Below are 19,834 nucleotides of genomic sequence, written 5' to 3' on the forward strand. Positions count from 1 at the left end.
ACCCCCGCTTTCTCTTTCTCTTTAAAGGTTTTCTTTTCTCCCCTGAAAGGGGGACGATGGCTTGAATGGGGGCAGTCGAAGTGCGTAGGCATTTTCCAAATGTGAGTTTGTGATGGAGGGAGTTCTCTCTCTCAGCAGGATTGAGTCTGTACTCACTTTAAAATGTACAACAGCAGACCAAAAAAAAAAAAAAAAAAAAAAATCCCATTTAACAAATACTAAGGGAAGAAAGGCAGTGAAGTGAGAACCTGTGAAGACTAGAGTCCCCCTGAAACTCAGGCTCACCCAAAGCTTTAGCAGAGTGTTTTGCTTCTCTCCTCAACAGTTATAGGACGAGCATCACAAGGCTATAGCACAAATAATCAGGTTCCATTCCATTTTGCATCTCTCTCTAACAAAGTTGAGATTAAAAGCCAAAATTTGAGCACAGCCCTTACAGAGCTGTCGAATAGTGCCAGTACATATGTTTCCCACTCACATGTTGAAAACTGTACCTTCAAACACAGGCTTGTTTCTTATATCTTGCATTTTTTTCAGCTACAAGGGGAAAAAAGCTAAACAGAACTTTTCTGAATTGTTCCTATTGCACCAATCCATGGGTGAAAAGACAGCATTACATCAGCTCTGTACCTTCAACATAAACAGGGAAGGTTTAGCAAGACAAGTTCACTGTTCCATACCACAATGGAGATTTTATTTTAGACCTGGGACAGTTCAGACCAGTTTGACACCAGTATTGAGCACCACAAAGTATGTGGTTTGGAACAAACTTTCCTTCACGTAGTGTGAAGTGGATTGTCAGGCTTGATGCCAGATGCTTGGTTACTTCAAGTGTCCCCTCGCTGCCTTTCTTGCAAGGCACAGGATACAGAGGAGAGTTTCCATCTGCAGGGACAGTGCTTTCATATCAGACCACTGCGCCATGCCCTCCAAAGCCCAGGCATGGGGTCCCAGCAGAGCTATTTCTTCCTCAAAAGGAGCCTAAGATGAGAAGGGGGAAAATGAATTAGAAAGGGGGAGCCAGCTGGGGACTGTTACTCTCCCTGGCAGTAGGCCTGCTCTTAAAACACAGTGTCAAGGTACTGCAATATGCACGTGAAATGACAAAGAGAGACACTACTTCCTCCTGAGGTCCACGCTGAGTGGGGAAAGTCAAAGGGTTGTTGAATGTCTTGCATATAGGGCCATTCTTTCAAACTGAAATGAATTGATTTTAAAAAGCAGGGACTGGCTAATGGGAAACTGGGTATGTCTGCTATATTTATATGCATCAAACCAAAATTTAAACAACTTGAGGGAATGTGGGCTGCATAAACATTTTATATATAGTAACCTTTTTGTTATTAGCTTTGGAAATACTTGGAGCTACTTCCCTGCCACCACTCCATACAGCCGACTAGACAGCATTCATTCCACACTACAGTCAAGCAGGAACTGTTTGCTCAACAACCCCAGGTTCCATTTTCAACTGGAGAACTAATGTACACCCGGAGCTGGTCACAAAAATTCTGACAACCTATTGCATGTAGATTCTTTCACCAAGCAAGCAGATAAAATACAAAAACTAACTGCATGATTGTAGAGTTTTGGGCTGGAGAGTCTTCTGAACAGGTTGGCTTGGTTGTTTGGATATTTCCTCCATGTGAGTGCTCATGAGGATTCTCTGAAGCTGAGATTGGGCTCATCTCTTCACCTCCCCTCCACATTCAAAACATTACAAATATTTACCAAGTACAAAAGATATGAGAAGTGCTGGGCATTGATCATTATTATATCCCCTTACTGACAGAAAATGGGCTCAGGATAGGAGAGATAAAATTAATCTTTCTAGGGGGAAAAAAAATGTTGATAAAGAATTGTTCTGGAATAACATACATTTCTTTCATCATCTGGAGCTCTCATTCAAAACAGAGGTCTGTCTGCCTGAGTTGGACATTTTTCAGAGAAATCTAATAGATATTTGTTTCAGAGTCCACATTAAAGCTACAGATCAAAAGTAATGTGCAAATCTTTCCATTTGTTTCTCACTCTTTCTCACACATATGCACACACACGCAAACATGCACTCCCTTCTCTTCTTAAAATAATAAAGCACCTTCTCCCCAGTTCTCTCACCTTCTCTATTTTATGCAGAACCATACTCAGATGTGTACCAAAATTTTTGACTCAGTTTGCTGAAAATGCACAGAATGTCGAGGAAATTAAACTAAACAAGGAGCTGTGTGAAATGTTGAACTTTAAATACCATCCGCTACCTTGAGAAGAAGAAAATTAGTCAATAGATGCTCAGGTTTCTGCTACTTTTAGGTTATCATAATTAAAAGAGTAATTTTATTAGTTTCTTTATTTTTTTTTATCCTGATGAGAATTACCTCATGCTAATATGTGGGTATTTGAAAATAACGCCTTCCCCTTTTGATTTGGTACCGAAGGACAGGGTTACAGTGTCTCCCCTACGTGGTATTGCTGTATAGGGATGTGTTTAATATTATGAACGGTGTGTGTGTTTCTGTGAATACCAGGCAAGACTACTATATCATTCTTAGTAGCCCAGAAGAGCCATGTTTTACCTGAAGAACTGGGCTTGGGCTGGATGCTGCTGTTGTTCTGGGTTTGGTTTTTAATTGCCCTGCCTATTCTCTCAAGTCAATATTAATGCCATACAGCACGGCTGAGGCCAGGGCTGAGTGAGCCCCGTCATTAACAATAGCATAAACAAAGGAAGGGGACCAGTTACCTTGACATTCGATGCCCGCTTTGTTCCCAAGCTTCCAACTGCATCCTGAAGCCCATACAGGGAAGTATTGCCTACGGGAATGAATAATCCACTCCAGCTATTGTCCCAATCTCCTGCAAAACAAAACAACACAACCAAAACAAAGATGACAACACACCCCCGCTCCGCAAGGAGTCTGCGAATGGTTTCATCCCTTCCTGCCTTTCCCCGCGCTTTCCCTGGCCACTCGTGTTACTGACTAGCCGCCCACGAGCGCTGCCCACTGCAGCCCTCCGGCGCATCCTAATTTGAGCAAGCACTCCAGGCTCCTGTTCCCCAGGTTTCTGGGGGCGCGGGGTCGGAGACAGCCCACCCTGTGCCTGCGCAGCCCGGCCGCATCCCTGGCTTGGCCGGGCCGCGCTCGGGAGCTCGGCGCTGGACGGGGCGGGTGGGCTGCCCCGGGCCCGGCAGCACGCAGGGATTCCCTCTGCGGCGTGGCCTGGCCAGGGGGCAGCGCGGCATCTCCACGCAGCGCTGGGGGGTGCGAGGGACGAGCGTGACCCTCTGTGTGTGTCCCCATTGCTCTTCCAGCTTCTCCCTCCCGGGCCGCTTTTCCGACCGCCCGACCTTGCCCTCTCTGTCCGGGAGCTCCCGCTCCGTATCCCCGCGTGTCCGGCAGAAAAGCCTGGAGGGGCCGCCCCTGCCCACGCCCAGTCGAAGGATCCTGCATGGAGTGGGAACATCTCTTTCCTCTGACAAATAATTAAGTTCCCCGAACTCAGTTTTTCATCCCCCTCTCCTACAGTCCCATGCTGGCCGTCGGAGAAGAGAGACGGGCAGAAGTCCGTCCAAGCTTGTGGATGGCTGGTTTGACTCCCTCCTTCTCCTCACGGAGGGGGAGACGGGCCAGACTTGCCGGTCCCTCTTCGGGGGCAGGTTTTGCTCCCGCTGCCCTCGCAGGGGAGCCGGTTCAAGCTCCAGGAACCCTGCACCTTCACCGGGTTCTCCGGGAGAAGATGAAGGATATTTGGTAGCGTAGCCCGAGGTAGAGGGAGGCCTGAGGAGACATTTGCATCGATCCCATGCAGCCAAAGCCATCCTCTCACCGTGCCTCTGTGAGAGGAGGGGAGAGGCATACAGCGGGTAGCGAACGAGGTAGTTTGAACCTAAAGCCCTTGCTTCAAAGGTTAATAGCTCCCTCGTCAAACGCTGCCAAACGCTACTGGGCCGAAGAGAGGGGAGAAGAGGGGGGGAAAAAGAACATCAACATTACTGCAAATTTCAAAGCACTGAAAATAGCTCTGAGAAATCCCGAGGATCAACCACCGGTCCTTTTTTTTTTTTTTTTTTTTAGGCATTAGGGGAAGCTTTTCTCGGATATGCTTGTGAGCAAGGCCAGTGGGAGCTGCGGTGCCTTTGGGGGCGAGCCGGGTGGCGGGGAGGGGGCTGCGGGCCGGCGCCGCCCCCGCCTCCCCCCCATCTCCCGCACCTGCAGCCTCTGGCTGCGCTGGGGACCCCGCTGCTGCCGGCTCTGTGACCATCCCCCCGGGCCGTGTCGGGAGCAAACCCACTCCCAAATCCTCCCCCCAGCCCGGCCCCCGGGCCGTGTTCCCACCGGGAGCCGCGGCGGCCGGGCAGGGGCCGGCCCCGGCAGCCCTTTATGCGCAGCGGTCAGGAGCCGGGTTGTGGGTTTGCAGCTGCATGCAAATAAATCCCCGGCAATAATCTAATGCGGGTGCTGCCCCGACGACAAAGTGCCGACACAAACGCAAGTGCTTTTGTTTGGTTTTGACCACCTCAGTCCTGCATCCAAGGAAAATAAATAAAATTAGGGAGGGAGAGGGAGAAAGTTGGTTAATATGGGTATTTCATCCAAGAAAGACTGCTTTAGTGGTATACGAGAACCGAAGACTTGTATCCTGCACCTCTGCAAGACCTGCATCACTACCCATCCCAGCTGGAGAAAACGATTCCACCCGTGATGAGCAGGAACGAAGTGTCTTGTCTACCCGACCGACCTTAGCTGTTACCTTCACAAGTGGAAAACGCATCTCTTCCCACAATTTTCAATTACTTATAGCTGAATTCGATATAGGAGGGGGGTGGGGTGGATAATTTTGTACACTATCTTCTATTGCAGGTAAAAGGGGTTCTGTTTGTTTTATTTTTCTTCAAGAAAGGTCCGTTAGCACATATAGGATAGAGCGGTTTGGTTTTTTCCCCTGCTCATCTTAAGCAAAAACTGAGTAGAATCAATGGGACGAAGAGGAATTAAAAAAAAAGAAGGAAAAAAAAAAAAAAAAAAAAAAAAAGGAGGAAGAGGGGAGTCCTTGAGAAAGAGCTGGAGTGAAGGAAGGAAAAAAAATTCAAACCACAAAAAAATCCCAGCAACACAATTCCAGAGAGGATGGGAGGGAATAGAGTTTCCCAATTGCCTTTCTGGGGACTGGCATAAAAAAAAAAGTCACATTGAAGGCTAGGGCGGAGGAGAGCTTTACTTTTGCGAAGAAGTGTAAATCTCTAAGGACAAGCAGTACTTGATGGTGCCCGGTGTCCCCCGGGACGGGCTCAAGCCCCGGGGCGGCCGGAGGCCAGGGGGCAGTCAGGGCAAGGGTGAGGCACCCAGCCCTGGGAGAACCACCAGTTATTCTTCTCTCCCCCCACAAACTTTTGTGAAGAGGGATCTTCATCATTGTGAAAAATCCCGTTTCCCTGGCGAAAGACGGAAAGTTTGCCTCCAGCCGCTGCCCTCCACCAGCTCCCACCCAGGGGGTGCGGGCAGCGGGGCGCGGTCCACCTGAGCCGGAGCCCGCTCCGCTTTCGCGTTCCGCCCCTCGCGGAGGGGATGCTCCGGGGCAGCCGCCGTGCTGCCCACACACGGCCACCCTGCGACCAGCTGGCCCAGCAGCGGCCCTCGGCTCTCCCCTGGGCACATCGATCCTGGGAGCTTTCCCAGGCTTGGCCCGGCTGTCTCAATGCCTCTCCCTGGCCTTGCTCATCCCCAGCTTTCCCCGCTGAGCCCGCCCGGCACCCCTAACCCAGGTCCTGCAGGCGGGGAGCGGCACGGCAGAGAAGAGCCCTCCCCTTGGCGTCTCGGCTGCCTGTGTGAGCGACCCGGCTTTTCCTGTCCTCGGCCCTGCGGCCGCCCCTCTGGCCTCCCTAGCATTCACAGAGCCCGGCCCAGCTGTCGCTTGTCCCCTCGGGGAGCTATTTTCTCCTCTTCCCCGCTTCCCTCTCCCCAGATGCTCCTGGACGCGGGATGCAGTCGCCCCCCCGCGAGAGGAGTCTGCGGAGCCCTTCGGCCTCGCTGCCCACCGCTGCCTCCCTTTCTCCGCCGCCAACACAAAAGCCCTGACAGAAGCGGCCAAGCAGAGACGGCGCAGCAAAGCCCACGCCCTCTGCCCTCCCCGTAATGCCAACTCCTGAGGGAAATCTCCCAGTGGGGCTGCGCTCCTAAATCCTAGACTCTCTTAATCTTTGCAGCTTTTGGTAGGAGGAAGAGGAGTTTGTCACCTAAGTTGCCCCTCGCACCTTTGTGTGACCTGTCGCGGGCACCGGGACCACATTACGCCGGTTTCTGCAACTCAAGAGATCTCTGAGCAAGGGGGCCGTGGGCCAGGAAGAGTCTCTGAAACACTCCCTTCTCTACACCCCATGCACAGCTTTCTCGCCTTCGTCTTTGAAACTGTGTTTGAAACAGCAGCTGAAATACAATTAATTGTAACTGATTAACATGGATCAGTTTCGCCTCCAAAGCACTTTAAGTCAATTCAGCAGCCATAATAATAATTAATTCATTAATAAGTACTATTGGTGTTTCGACACTAACGCCAAGAAAAGTTTCCCTGAGAAGTACAGGTGGCAGGGAGTGTTAAAATGAAAACATTTGCATGCAACTTTTTAACCAGAAGGGAAAGCACTTTGGTTATATTTGGAGACATGTGTCTCACACATTTCCCCCTTTTTTTGTAAACTATGTAAGAATAAACATTACAGCTCTGGGCTTTTAATTTCTCCAGATGGAATCACAAAGTACCTAGTAGATTTTTTTTTTTTCATATATATATATACTATACAATTGAGGACACATGTCTGCTTTTCCCGATGAGGACCAAGAAGCAACTTAATTTGAAGGCATAACTACTGAACCACATTTTGAATAACACACTCGAACAAGTTCACTTTAAAAGGCAGGAAACCACTAAGAGCAGAGCACTGAAAGTTGCTCCTTCCCGTTCGAGCTGCAGTGGAAGCTCACCAGGCTGACCTTCACATACACTTTGTCGTTTCGCACACACGTACAGAAGTACACACGCGCGGAGGTGGCAGGGTGCCTAGCTGTGGAGGGGGCATTTCCAAAGACACTCGCATCCCCGGAAGGCTCCCCCCGCTCTCTGTGGGATGAAGAGACTGCCCGGGATCCCACCCCCGGCGCGACGGAGGAGTCCTCTGATCCGCGGGTGACGTGAGAGGTCTCCTCCTGCCCCCGGCAGAAGCAAGGGGGTCACTTACCCTCCCGGCGCTCCTCTCCGCTCCTCACACGCGCACCCAGCAAAGCGCTCTCGTGCAGGGCAAAAAGAGGGAGGAAGTCTGGAAAACTCACTGATCTTAGGGATGCAGGAGTGCTGAGGGAGGCAGGAACCCCCTAGGCTGGGCGAAAAATAATAATAATAAAAAATTGTTTTGAACTGCTTTTTAAAATCCAAGGACAGGGGCTTTTTTTTTTTTTTTTTTTTTTTTTTTATTAAATGGAATTTTTTTTTTTGGTGGAGGGGCTGTGTTGATGATGGAAACTACCAAAATACCCTAATCTCACAAAATACCCTAATCTCACTAAATAGGCTCAGTCTCCCCTTTCCGTCTCCACAGCTCTCCCCCCCTCCCCCTTTCTGACTTACGTGTGTTTAGGGCAATGGGAAGGAGCTCCCAACTGGAGCCCTGGCAGAGGGCGCGTTTAAAGTGGGGATGATTTACTCCTCCAGAGCTCGGTCCCGCGTGTGAGCCTCCAGCCCCGTGTCAGCTGGGCACTGCAGACAAACAGCCTTAAATATGCATAAGGAACAGTTCGCTTTCTTAAAGGAGAACATACCCCACCGGAAAGTTCACGGCCCGATGGCAGGCGCGGGAGGGGGAGCGGCGGTGGCCTGAGCGCCGGGACAGCCCCAGCCCCTTCTTAAGGTGATCGCCGACACGCTCAGCGGCGGGGCTGGGGACACTCAGCCGCCTTTCGGCTGGGGACCGGGCAGAGAAGCGCTGACTTAGCGAGTGGAGGATCAGCAGTTTCATACACCGTCCCGTCCCTCCTGTGCTAAGCCGGGATGGGTGAGGGGCAGAGCCACGCACCCAGGGCAACCCGGCTCTGGCGGATCCCCGTGGCAGGCTCTGACCAGCAGCCCGAAAACTTGTGGGGTTCTACACCGAGGGGAAACGCGGCACTCCAAACAAGGAAAAAAACCAAAACAATATCCATCGGGGGAAAAGAGTGGGACTGATTAGACACCCAGTCATCAGAGCCCATACAGGCTATATCCATTGCATGAGCAGCTTTTTGGAAAGGAGAAGTAATACGGGGAGGGACGAGAGACTGCCCGTGGATTTTGCCCTGCTTGCAGGCTGGGAACCGGCCGCGCCTCCTCCCCGTTCCCGACAGGATGCTCTCCCGGTAGGAAGGACGGCTCCCCCGGGCCCCCCTCGCACACTTGCCCCCGACTTTGCTCGGGTGGCTCCGAGGGCCGAGCCCCGGCAGCCGCCGGGGGGCTGCGGGCAACGCCGGGCACTCCCCGCGGGAAGAGGCATCCCGACGCTGGGCGCAGCTTCCCCCAGACCACTGCGGGGCTGACTGGCCGCGTTTCGGACAATAAGAGGGTCATTCCTGTTCCCATTATTATTCTTCTTTCCCCCGCGCCTCCGTGCACGTGGTTGTAAGGTCTGTAGCGCCATCTAACGGGAGGCGGCGCCGGGGAGCGGGGCTGGGGGGGCAGCGCTCCGGCAGCCAGGAGCTGCCTCCGCAAGAGGAACGAAGGGTGCATATTCTGTGCACGAAACCTGCCGAAAGGTGCCTTGTAACCCGGCCGGGGGTTATTCTCCAGGAGCTTCCCCCGGCTTCTGCGGTTTTATCATGTTGTTGTAGCCTAGAAGGGCTACCTCTGTTTTTAGGGGAGGGAGGCTAGGGTGGAAGAATGAATGAATTCCAGCAGAATCTGACAGAGTTAAAGATGGAAGGAGAGGACCTCTCAACCCAGCCTTTTTTCCCTTATCAGGGAGGTCAGGGAGGGCCCCAGCCAGCTGCGGCATCTTATTAGTGAGCAGGGCCCCCATTCTGCTGCTTTAGTATCTTTAGTACCCCAGGAAGCTTTTTGTTTCCAAAATTTTTGAGCATATCATAATTTTTATGGTTATGATGCTGCCCTTTTGACAGAGCACCTCAGCCATGACTCTATACACATATAGATAGGAGACATCTGACTTGGTCACCCCAGTTCCATTAAATCATGGCATTAGTTGTCCAGATTAGGGGGACTGTGCACCCCAGGCATGTGGCATGAGAAGGGAAAAGAAAAATGTTTGAGCCCATTGAAGGTCACATCCAGTTTCTACAGGTGCCTGCCTCACTCCAGCTCTTGCCATCTCTAAGGCTTCAAGTTAGAATTAGAGAATGTAGGTATTTCTGCTGAACAGGACTAAAGTTTTTCTTTAAGTTTGAAATTTTACTTATTTCTGCTTCTGCATTGCTGTTACAGGTACAGAATGTGAGCTAAGTCTTCAAACACACATACCAATTTTACTGTGTTTACTTAGGTCTTCTGTACATGCGTGTTGGCAGGGAGTCCCAAAGAAGCACAGAAATCTTTCTGTCCATACCTCAAGTCATAAAATGATACTGTAGCCTTTGGCTAATAATATCTGTATTTGCATGAGCCACTCAAACTGTATTTACTTTTCAGCCCAGGTTGTATAATGCCTTTGGATGCCACTTTTCCATGTGGCAAATCCTATGTGGCTTAGATGGTCAGACTAAATTTGCCCAACAGGTTTTGGCAGAATAGGTACCTGAGCATCACTGGCATTGATTGACTCTGAATTGCCACTAATAAGGTCCAGTCCAAAAAGACAGGGTTTAGGCTACCAAGTCCTCTGTGAGATTTTGACTTCCTCCAGACACCAATGGGGAAATAAAGGCTTAAATTAGAGTTACCAGTCTAAATTTTTGGTTGTATACTTTGTTAAATGATCTCAGTCTTAAAGCCCATACTGAAATATTTAGATTATAACTCCCTCTTTATTTTGGTATAACATCTAGAACACCTTGATGGGACCTGCATTATTTGGAAATTGGATTTATCCACCTACATTGCCTATGCCTTCTGAACTGAAAAACAGCTAATTGTTTTTAAAAACCTAGACCTTAAAATTCAAATCTGAAGCCCCATTATAGCCAGAAACAAACATTCTAGGTGTTCTTTCCTGCTTTATTATATGGACCAAAAACTTCCTACACACAAGAAGGAATTTTAAGAGCAAGGTGACCAGGACTTCATCCTTTCTAATTCTGCTGTATCACAAACTACTACATAAACCAGACAATTAAGCAACAGTAATGACTGCTTGATCAATACTCTGCTGCTTGGTCAAATTTTATCGGGTTTTGCATTTTCAGAGGTGAAAGTGTGATTCATAATTCCTGTCCCATGTCATTTTCTGACACCCTATGAGAACTAGCAATTAAAAATAACACAAGTTTATTCCAGTATCAAAATAAGGTTTGTAAATAAAAACTAAGCTTCTCATGAAAAAAATGAAATAGTATACCATCACTGAATTGGTTTTATCGACAAGAAAAGAAAATGTATAGCAACAGACAGGAATAGATTTTCATTCTTGACTCTGGGAGTGTTCCTCTTCTGCAATGGCTGGGAAGAAGGGCAATTTCTATCTATGCTGAAACAAAAATGCATTTTGGGGTTTATGGGCAATAGACAGTCTCTAATAGTTAGGCTAGCATGTCTCAGAGTAGGCATGAAAAATGAGACACACTCCAGTTCATTAGCCACCTAGGAAGAGTTAGGCTAGAGAGGTTTATGGCTAGTTCCACTGAAGGATTTACATGTCTTAAAAGTTAGTTGTCTCAGTACTTGAATTTCAAGTGCCTTTCCCTAAGACTGGCATCCTTGATGTTGTGTTTGGCATCATGGGCTCACTATACTGTGAATTGAGCAGGTGTGTACAGAAAAATCTTTTGTGCCTTATCCAAAGCCATACTGTCCAGCAAAGGACAGGAACAGCAGAGAAGCCCAGGATTGTGGTTACACTGGGAAATGGCAATTACTGGTTTCAGCTGAGAAAATATTTGAAACTAAGAAAGGAAAAGTTTTTCCTCCACTTCTACATGAAATGTAATGGAAGAAAAGCTACCCAATGCCTTTCAGATGCAGGATTCCTTATGCTTTACCTCACAAGGACTGCAAATCCAGAATGGCACATGGCATGATTTGCTGTCACAACATTCAACTTAGGAAAGGTCCTCCTGATATTGGTGGTGGAGACCTACTTTGAGCTCTACAGTAGCAGATATTAATTTGTGTCTATTGGGATGGGGCATAAAGATTGTAATTCAACCTAAAAAATGATACCTATTTTCTCTTACTATATTATCTAAAGTAACTTTGGAGTTTCTCTATTACTCAAAAGAGTTAAGTTTTGGTTTCTAAATTACTTCAGTGTTGTGAGTTTTCTAATACTTGAAAAATGAGAACAGTTCCTTGAGCTAATTTAGCACAATGCATTTCCCAGGCCAGCCCCAGGAGGGCCACAGGCAGGATTGTGAAGAGGCAGAAGCTGTGGCAAGTCAGAGGCATCCTTCACTGTGCAACTGATGGGGCTGAGCCCATCATGAACTTTTGAGTTCAAATTATCTAGAGCTGTGGTGACAGGTTTCTGTTTCTCCAAAGTCCTTTTGATCAGTTATTGGTGACTTATGTGATGCCCTCTGGTTTTGGTGGTTTCATTTGTTTGTTCGCTTGCTTGGTTTTGTTTGATTTTCTGATTTAACTGAAAAAACTCCTCTGTCAGAACAAAAGGCTTCTCTCATTGTTCCTCCTATTCTGGTGCAGAAAGGAGCCAAATCCTATTGGGGTTCTTCTAGTAAAGCAAGGAACGTGCATATTCCTTTGTACAAAATTGAAGCAACTTCATCCACATGAAGTTATTTAATTAAAATTGGAGTAGTTTTCAGAAGTGCTAGGGAATAAGTAGACTCAGCGGGTGCTCAGTCCCTCTGTAATTCACAATCCCTTCATGTAGATGCCAATGTTTTGACTTGGCTGACTATCTTTAATATTTGGGTTTAAAACTTTTGGCCCATGTGTTCTGTTTCCTCAGGGCCCTCTAATCTTTAACTTTTACCATAGAAAAATCTTAATGTTTTCAAGGTTCCACCTTGCTAGCAATATGGTTTGAATCAGATACACTGCACAGAGACTATTTTGATTTTTAAAAAGAACAACCTTATGGTTTTATTTCTTCAGGTATGAATAAAAATCTGATAGATCTTGAGTTTAGAGCTTGCCTTCTCTTGATAGCAGACAGCATGAGGACTGTGATATGGATCAGTGATACAACATGTTTTCCCTCATTAGAAACACAACCCCAACATTAAAAACAGCCTGCTGAAGAATCATATTCATTTAGTAATCATGTAATTTCACAATCAAGGGGTTACTATCCCTCCCCCCCACCCCGGCCTCCCTTTAGAACTGTCCATTTATGGACAACATCTGATACCAATAAGTTCATGATACCTATTCCTAAAAGCAATGCCTGCAGTTCAAATGGGTCTTTAGCAGTTGAGTTATCAGATCCAGTACTACCTGCAGATGGGATTTATCTTCACTAACTTTAGCCATATACTAGTTAATGTGTAGGCTAAGTCTCAGCTCCCTCTGCAATGGAGAAAGATGGAGGGCAATTCGTGCCAGCTCACTTGGGCACCCACTAAAGGGAGGGATGAGTCACCTTTTGAAGCTGCCTGCACAGCTCAGTCAATTATAGCAGGCAGGCAGGCAGTTAGCTTAGTTATAGCATACCTGACCAGATGGCTGAAGTTAGGGTAGATGGGTCCTGTTCTACCTCTCTGTGGGCAGTGTGGTTAAGGACGTGCTGCATTCAGCACTGGCTCAGGGTTCAGGACTAGTCAAGAGGTGCTGTTATTCCTGAGTGTCAAAGTGTTTTGCCCATAACAAACAATATCTCTCAGACAAGTTCAGGAAAAATAACCCCAGCCTGTAGCTCATTTGATCAATTTACAGTGATGCCAACTGAAATGCATTTTTATTTTGGCACTATTTCCAGTCCAGGCTGGAGCAATTCTTAGAAGCAAGTCTTACAGCTTTTTCATGACATAGTGAATTGAACCCTCCCTTTTGTTCAAATATTTTCTGCGTAAAAACATGAATCTAGAAGCCAGGCATTAAACAAAACAAAGACTTCCAAAACCCAAACCAAAACCAGGCAGAAATGAAAATAGGAACACCTTTCCATGTGGTTGCAATGGATTGAAATATAACCCTTTACCAATGTCTGGCACACAGAACTTGTATAGAGTTAAATCTACACCATGATAAACCCAATTTTTTCTCTCATTTTCCAGTTCAAGGAGATGGTATGAAGGCAAGGGAGATGCTGGACTGGGCAGTGCTAGAAGAAACATACATGCACCAAAGCATTTTGTATGTGTTACATTCCAAGGGCTCATGCATCAGCTGGAGCCAGGTGGTGGTGGTGGTGAGGTCAGTCACATTTAGCTTGGGAGGGCATCAGGCTGTGTCAGTCTGCAGCACTGGGCTGGAAACAAGCAAATTGTCAGAGGCTTGGTGGAGACCAGACAGGTGAATTGCAAGAGCAGAGCATGACACAGCTAACAGTGGCAGAAGCATAACCAAGCACCTTCAGAATAACAAATCTGGGGGAAAGAGGAGGGGAGCTGTTGCCATTATTGAAAATTTCACTACAAGGACCTCTCTGGAGAAACAGCAGACACAGGTGGACCCTGTGGGCAGACAAGAAAATACCTACTTGCTCATCTGTAAGGACTCCATATATATGATCCCAGTGAAGGCAATGAGTACTTTCCTATGGCCTCCTGCAAGAGGAAGAGCAAGTCTTTAGCTCTGCAAGTAAGTTTAACTTCAAACTGGCAAAGAGCAGCACTGCATACACATGAAATGGAAGTAGACAAATATCCCAGGCAACTTTATTTTCACTTTTGATGATGTTTGACTAACAGGTAGGTAGTGAATAGGGCTTTTTCTCTATGTAGGACATAGCCAGCCCGAATATTTCTGATGGCAAAGTTCAGCTGAGTAGTTAGACAAGTCTGAGAAAGAGGTTTTAAATTTTCCATGTAAACCCACATTCTTCCTCTTCTATGACTCAAGCTTCAAAATATGGCTCCAAACTGAAATGAAAAGTTTTTTCAGGATTTGTGTCTTTCAGTTCATGTTTGGCAAACTAGCACTAGTTTGAAACAGAAAAGCTGAGAAAAGATTTATTAAAAAATGAAGGAGACCTGCAGTCTTCTTTCATTATACAAATCTCTCCCTTTAATCTCTCCCTCAGATATTCAGCCATGGTTGAGCCCACAAGACTAACTTGGACTAGGAAGATCTCTTCTTGTCACAAACACATAGATTTGCTTTCAACTGATGACTTTAACAGCTAGAAAATATCTTTCTTCTCCTCTTTTTTTTCCTCCTTTTTTTTTCTTTTTTTTTTTTTTCTTTTTTTTTTTTTTTTTCTTTCCAGCTTAACAAGCCAAGTTATTCAGGCCTCTTCTTGTTTCCTACTGGTCAAGGTGGATATTGAGGAAAGGTTTTTCACCCAGAAGGTGATTTGAACAACACTCTGAGGCACATGGTGGGATTCTTGGGATTGTGTGCAGGGGCAGGAGTTGGACTTGTGGGTCCCTTCCAACTCAGGATATTCTATGATAAACCTATGATTCTAAGTTATGTCGTTCACAGAATATTCTGAGCTGGAAGATACCTACAAGGATCGTTGAATCCAACTCTTAAGTGAATGGCCTCTCCAGGGATCAAGCCTGCAATATTAGTGTAGTGGTGGTTCTGCACACCTGAAATAGAGCCTTCCTGAGCATGGGTGCTCAGAGCTGCTCACAAGGTCTCCTCAGGTTTTCTGCTAAAGCATTAACACTTTTTGATACCTGTATCACTGGATTTTAGTTGCCTTTTTTGATGTCTGGGTCATACTGTAGCATAAGAATTACTTTGCATAGCATGGCCAGGTATTTTTGTTTACTTATAAGCTTGGAGCACCTAGGGGAAATTCTACTGCTAGTAGTAACTTTGCATTTACATTTTTTGTTTAATCTTTACTGGTTTTCAGAGCCTTGATATGCTTTTTATTCAATTAATGATACCTCTAAATGCTGCATCTTTAAAAATGTAGAAGTCTGTACTAGTATCAAGATCATTTATGAAAACATGAAACAAGATTTGTCCCTACAATTAGTTTGATGTGCCTTCCTAATTGCTTCTGTCCAGCCTTGTGATGCCTTTTTTTTCAGTGGTGATTGTATGCTATGAACCAGATCCTTATTGCACACACAGTTTTTCAGCAGAGCTCCAACTAATAAATAACATCTTCTGTACGGCTGTGCCAAACGCTGTAGTGAAACACAAGTGAAGAGTATTACACTGTTCTCCCTGTGTAGGATATTATCCAAAAAGCTTGGGAAGACTTTGGTGTGATCCTTCCTCTCACATTTAAGTCCATTCCTTGCTGAAGACCTGGTCTTTCTTTTAAAAGTCATGACCTAATGTACTAGCACATCTCTTGAAGTGGTTACACAACCAGGCTTTCTCTCCTGTCTGGTACACAGGTTCCCAAAACTTATTTGCTCAGACCTGTAGAAGCTCCAGGCTCCTCTCACATTTTATTGCTCACACTTGGCAATACTTCTGACTTTAATAATCAATTCCAAAAGTTTACCGAACTCTGCCCTGTTGAAATGCAAAATCTTATTAGCAGAGTCACTTATTTGTTCTGTTTAATTAGGAAGTGTCAGCCCCTGATCACTTGAACCAAGGTCCTTTTTCTTTTTTGCTTCAGTTATCAGTTACCAAAACCAAGTCCCAGTCAGCATTGCTTTTTAATGGTTCTATGAGAATTTTATTAAGACATTTGTTGACTATTACATCCATAAATACCTGGATTCTGACATTTTTAGTAGTGGCTGTTCTTGATTCATATTTGGGGGGGTAAAAATTTCCCTGCATGATACAAACGCAACAGAACTTGTCTCTCTAATGGCATCACTGATGCTTTTACACACAACTAGAGCAAAGTCAGGGCTTGTGCTGTCCAAGTACTCTCCTTTATCAGCTTTCCCCAAAATAATTTTAACTGGAATAAATTCTGCTTTTTGAATGCTATCCTTTCTGCACATCCTTCTTTGCAGTGTTTCATATCATTAATGCATAGTTCTCTGCCACCACCTTCACCTTTACCTCTGCTTTTCTGAATAATGCATGTGCTTGGAGACCAGTGTTCCAGCTGTGTGATTGCTATTCTGTTCTGTTCTGAGTGTGTACCTGTCCCACCTAGTGCCTAGCCAGCTTAATTCATGCTCTTCCTTTTTTTTGTTATGTATATTGTTCTTAAAAATTTCTCTACCCCATAAACACAGTTTTGTCAAGACCTGAACCTGACACTCACTCAAGGTATTGCCACCTTGGAAGCAGCTCTCTTCACAGTTTGCACTTTCTTTATTCTTATTTCCTGCCATTCTGATCACTTAAATTTCTTTATCCTTTGGCATACCCTCGTGTACCTACACTTTCTCCTCTGGTGCTCTATGGGCATGTGGAGATTATTGAAGTCTTTGACTCTGTACCCTTCCTTTCTCAGTTCAAAGCTCTGCTTATCAGTTCTGCCAGACTTGCTTCCAGAAGGCTGTTTCCACAGTTGCTTAGGCAAAGTCTGTCCTTCAAAAAGTGTCTTCTTTCAATAAATACATCCCAATGGTCAAACATTGCCAGTCCTTTGGCTATCTGTTTATCTTTCTTAAAGCACTCTTATTTTTGGCCTTGTTTTTATTTCCTGTAGTACCAGTAAATGCTAAACCCAGTGCTCTCTTTAAATTAGCCACATTAAGAAGGGAAAAATATAATGGCATCAACCCAAAATCACCATTAATCTCCAGTTCTAAAAGAAAACTCCCTCATGCAATAAAGCAGCCTAGAGAGACAATTGAGCAGCAGCCACAACCAGCAGTGAATATTCTGTTCCACACCCCTCAGCATTTCTTGTCTACGCAGAAAGTTTTGCTGTCCTTGCTGTGTCTGTCAGAAGCGTGAAAACAATTGCCTGAGGTGGACAGAAGAATATCAGGGAAAAAAAAAATTGTTTTGCTGGTTTATTATTTTGTTCATCAAAACAGTTCCACTGAGGTGGTTCTGTTGGCATTATATTAGTGTACTTTTGCTGGAAAACCCTTTCACAGTAATAGACAAGTCTGCTAGTGGAATAGCAGAGGGCAGGGATTACTCCATGTCTGTTCTGCTTTGGAGGTTGCTTCAGCAGGGGTGGCTTTAAAACCACATCAGTTCTGGGTAGAAATGAATGTGATGTGAGAAAGGGCAGGAGTAGCCCCCAGAGAATTAAAAAAGGGTGCAGTGGATGCCCCCAGGGATATTCTCTGATCACAGAACTTCCTCAGATATCAGCATTCCTGAGCCACAGGCTCAACAAGCTCAGTAACCACTTCTGACAAGCTAACATTTTGCTCATGTTAGACTATAAAAAAACCTACTTACAATATGAGTAGCTTCCTAACAAGGGCAAACAGGTAAGGAAACCACCATGTAATTGTAAGGGAACCTGAAAAAGGAAGATAGTCTCTTGACTTGGGCAGACAAAACACATTCAAGATTTGCTTTCCCTTGTCATTCTTCCCTCTCTTCCCCCTCCTTTTTCCATTTTTTTCTTTTTTTTTCTCTATTTTTCTTTTTCCTCTCCTCTCCTCTCCTCTCCTCTCCTCTCCTCTCCTCTCCTCTCCTCTCCTCTCCTCTCCTCTCCTCTCCTCTCCTCTCCTCTCCTCTCCTCTCCTCTCCTCTCCTCTCCTCTCCTCTCCTCTCCTCTTTCTGTGGAATGAGATGACATGGTTGATCTAAACTCACAGTAAAATTTGATTGAATGAAGTGTAAAAATGTATTGGCACTATAAGTAGCTTTGTATTGTAATGAATTCAGATCTGATGTGTGAATTCAGAAAAAAAAAGCCACAGTATTTCTGGAAAGTCTATAGCCCTTTTTCATTTTGTTTTGTTGTTTTGTGTTTGTTTCAGTTGGGGTTTTTTTGTAATGCAACAATTCCTGTTAGTTAAAACACCACCTAAACAGTCAAAACAATGTAATTTTGTATATGATCACCACAATAAGCACATGCTATAAATATTGAATAAAGTTCTGTGAGGAAACAGTCCCCTTGGTACATGGATCTCTGAGTTTTGCCTCTAGGTTTAGCAGTAAATTTACTGAAAGGAGGTGCTGGCTAGCCATTGAAAACAGAGTGTTAGAAGTGAGTAGTTTCTATATCTTTCTATTCTGAACTTCAGAAAAGTGATTCCAACTCTCAGTATCTGTAAAATCAGAAATGTGCTAATATTTTCTGTCCTCCTGGGCCCACAGAGGGTTCTTTGAAAAATCCACACCACACTGTCATGCATGCAAATCACAGCTGTTGAATAGCTGTGATCAGAATGGGAATGGACCTGTGAAGACTAGAAGTTGGCTATTAACCACATTTTAGTCAACTATCTCTGCCTACTCAGAGACCACTCTGCTTAAAGGGGTTTGAAGTACATATTTTAACCAGGATGGCTCCCAGGGCTGCAGCTGAAGGGCTGTATGGTCAGGTGATGTGCTGGTCTCTTCCAGCCCACCTGAAGGGAGGCTCTGGACATCTGCAGTGAGCTTCCCCAGCCCTCACTCTATTGTCCCCCCCCTGCTTTCTGCTGCCCAACAAATGTATGGTTAAGCTGAAGGGCGAAGATCAGAAGTTCAGAGAGGCTGAGTAACTTTAGCTTAGACATGCCCCTGCAGCTTGATGAAGTTCAATTCCTGTGAGTGGCTCCAAAATTTCCAGCTGCAGGAATTTTTTTCAGCATTTTTTTCATAGGCAGAACATAACCTACCTATTTTTACCTTTAAAGGCCAAGGAGGAACAACTAAGCAGAAAAGAAAAATCCATCCATCCATCCATCCATCCGTCCATCCATCCATCCTTCCATCCATCCAAACTACAAAGGTATCACTTCTGGCTCAGCTTGTTCTCTAGCTGCTAATCAGTAGAAGATATGAGAGTTTGTCAGAGAACAATGGCTGCATTTTTTGGCTTTGTAATTTTTCCTAAACATCTGCTATTAGTCACCAGCAGAAGCAAAAGTCTAGAGAGATGTTGGTATTACCCAGTATGACCATTCTTATATTTTGATATTATGTTCTGATAATTTGCCTTTAAACAGCTCTAGGAAGCCAAGACATGGTAATATCTGGGCAAAAGGGCATGAATCAAACATTGCTGTCAAAGCCCATTCACTAATATTTTGGAATAAGCACATAATAAAAATGATGAAGAATCCACCCTTCAGCTTGGCTGTTTGCTGCAAATATTATAAGGGTATTAAACTAAACAATGGCTTGTACTCATCTGGCTCTCCAGATGTTTTCTATGACTCTTATTTTCTATCAATCAGTTAACCACGGTTTTTGCTTTCCTTAGCAACGTATTTCCAAATCACAATCAAAGAAACTAACGGCAAATAATAAGGGCTAGATTGTATTTGATTGCTGCTAGTTGCTCATGGGAAAGGAAACTGCAAGAAACACTGCCAATCCTTCACACTGGCAGACCAGCCAGGAACACTTCCAGCCCCCCTGACTGCCCCCGCAGTGCACTCTGTGCCAAGGGGCTGAGCAGCGGTCGTGTCTGGTGGGGAGACCCTATGCCTAGCAGTGGAGGAAGACGTGCCTGATTGCTGTATGGGACAGCAGATACAGAATAATTTATTTCTCTTTCCACCCAGCCCTTTATTACAGCATG

At 45.6% G+C, this 19,834-nt stretch overlaps 1 long non-coding RNA gene across 1 annotated transcript; it reads right to left on the reverse strand.

Moving 5' to 3' along the window:
- Positions 1-672: 672 nt before the first annotated feature.
- LOC130256947 (uncharacterized) lies at positions 673-7,862 on the reverse strand. The gene is made up of 4 exons (XR_008841206.1): positions 7,615-7,862; positions 7,229-7,366; positions 2,738-2,850; positions 673-981 (listed from the first exon to the last, which is right to left on the reverse strand). It is a non-coding gene; the product is annotated as an uncharacterized LOC130256947 (long non-coding RNA).
- Positions 7,863-19,834: the final 11,972 nt, after the last annotated feature.

The sequence above is a fragment of the Oenanthe melanoleuca genome, chromosome 1 (genome assembly GCF_029582105.1).
Source record: "Oenanthe melanoleuca isolate GR-GAL-2019-014 chromosome 1, OMel1.0, whole genome shotgun sequence".
Taxonomy (NCBI): Eukaryota; Metazoa; Chordata; class Aves; order Passeriformes; family Muscicapidae; genus Oenanthe; species Oenanthe melanoleuca.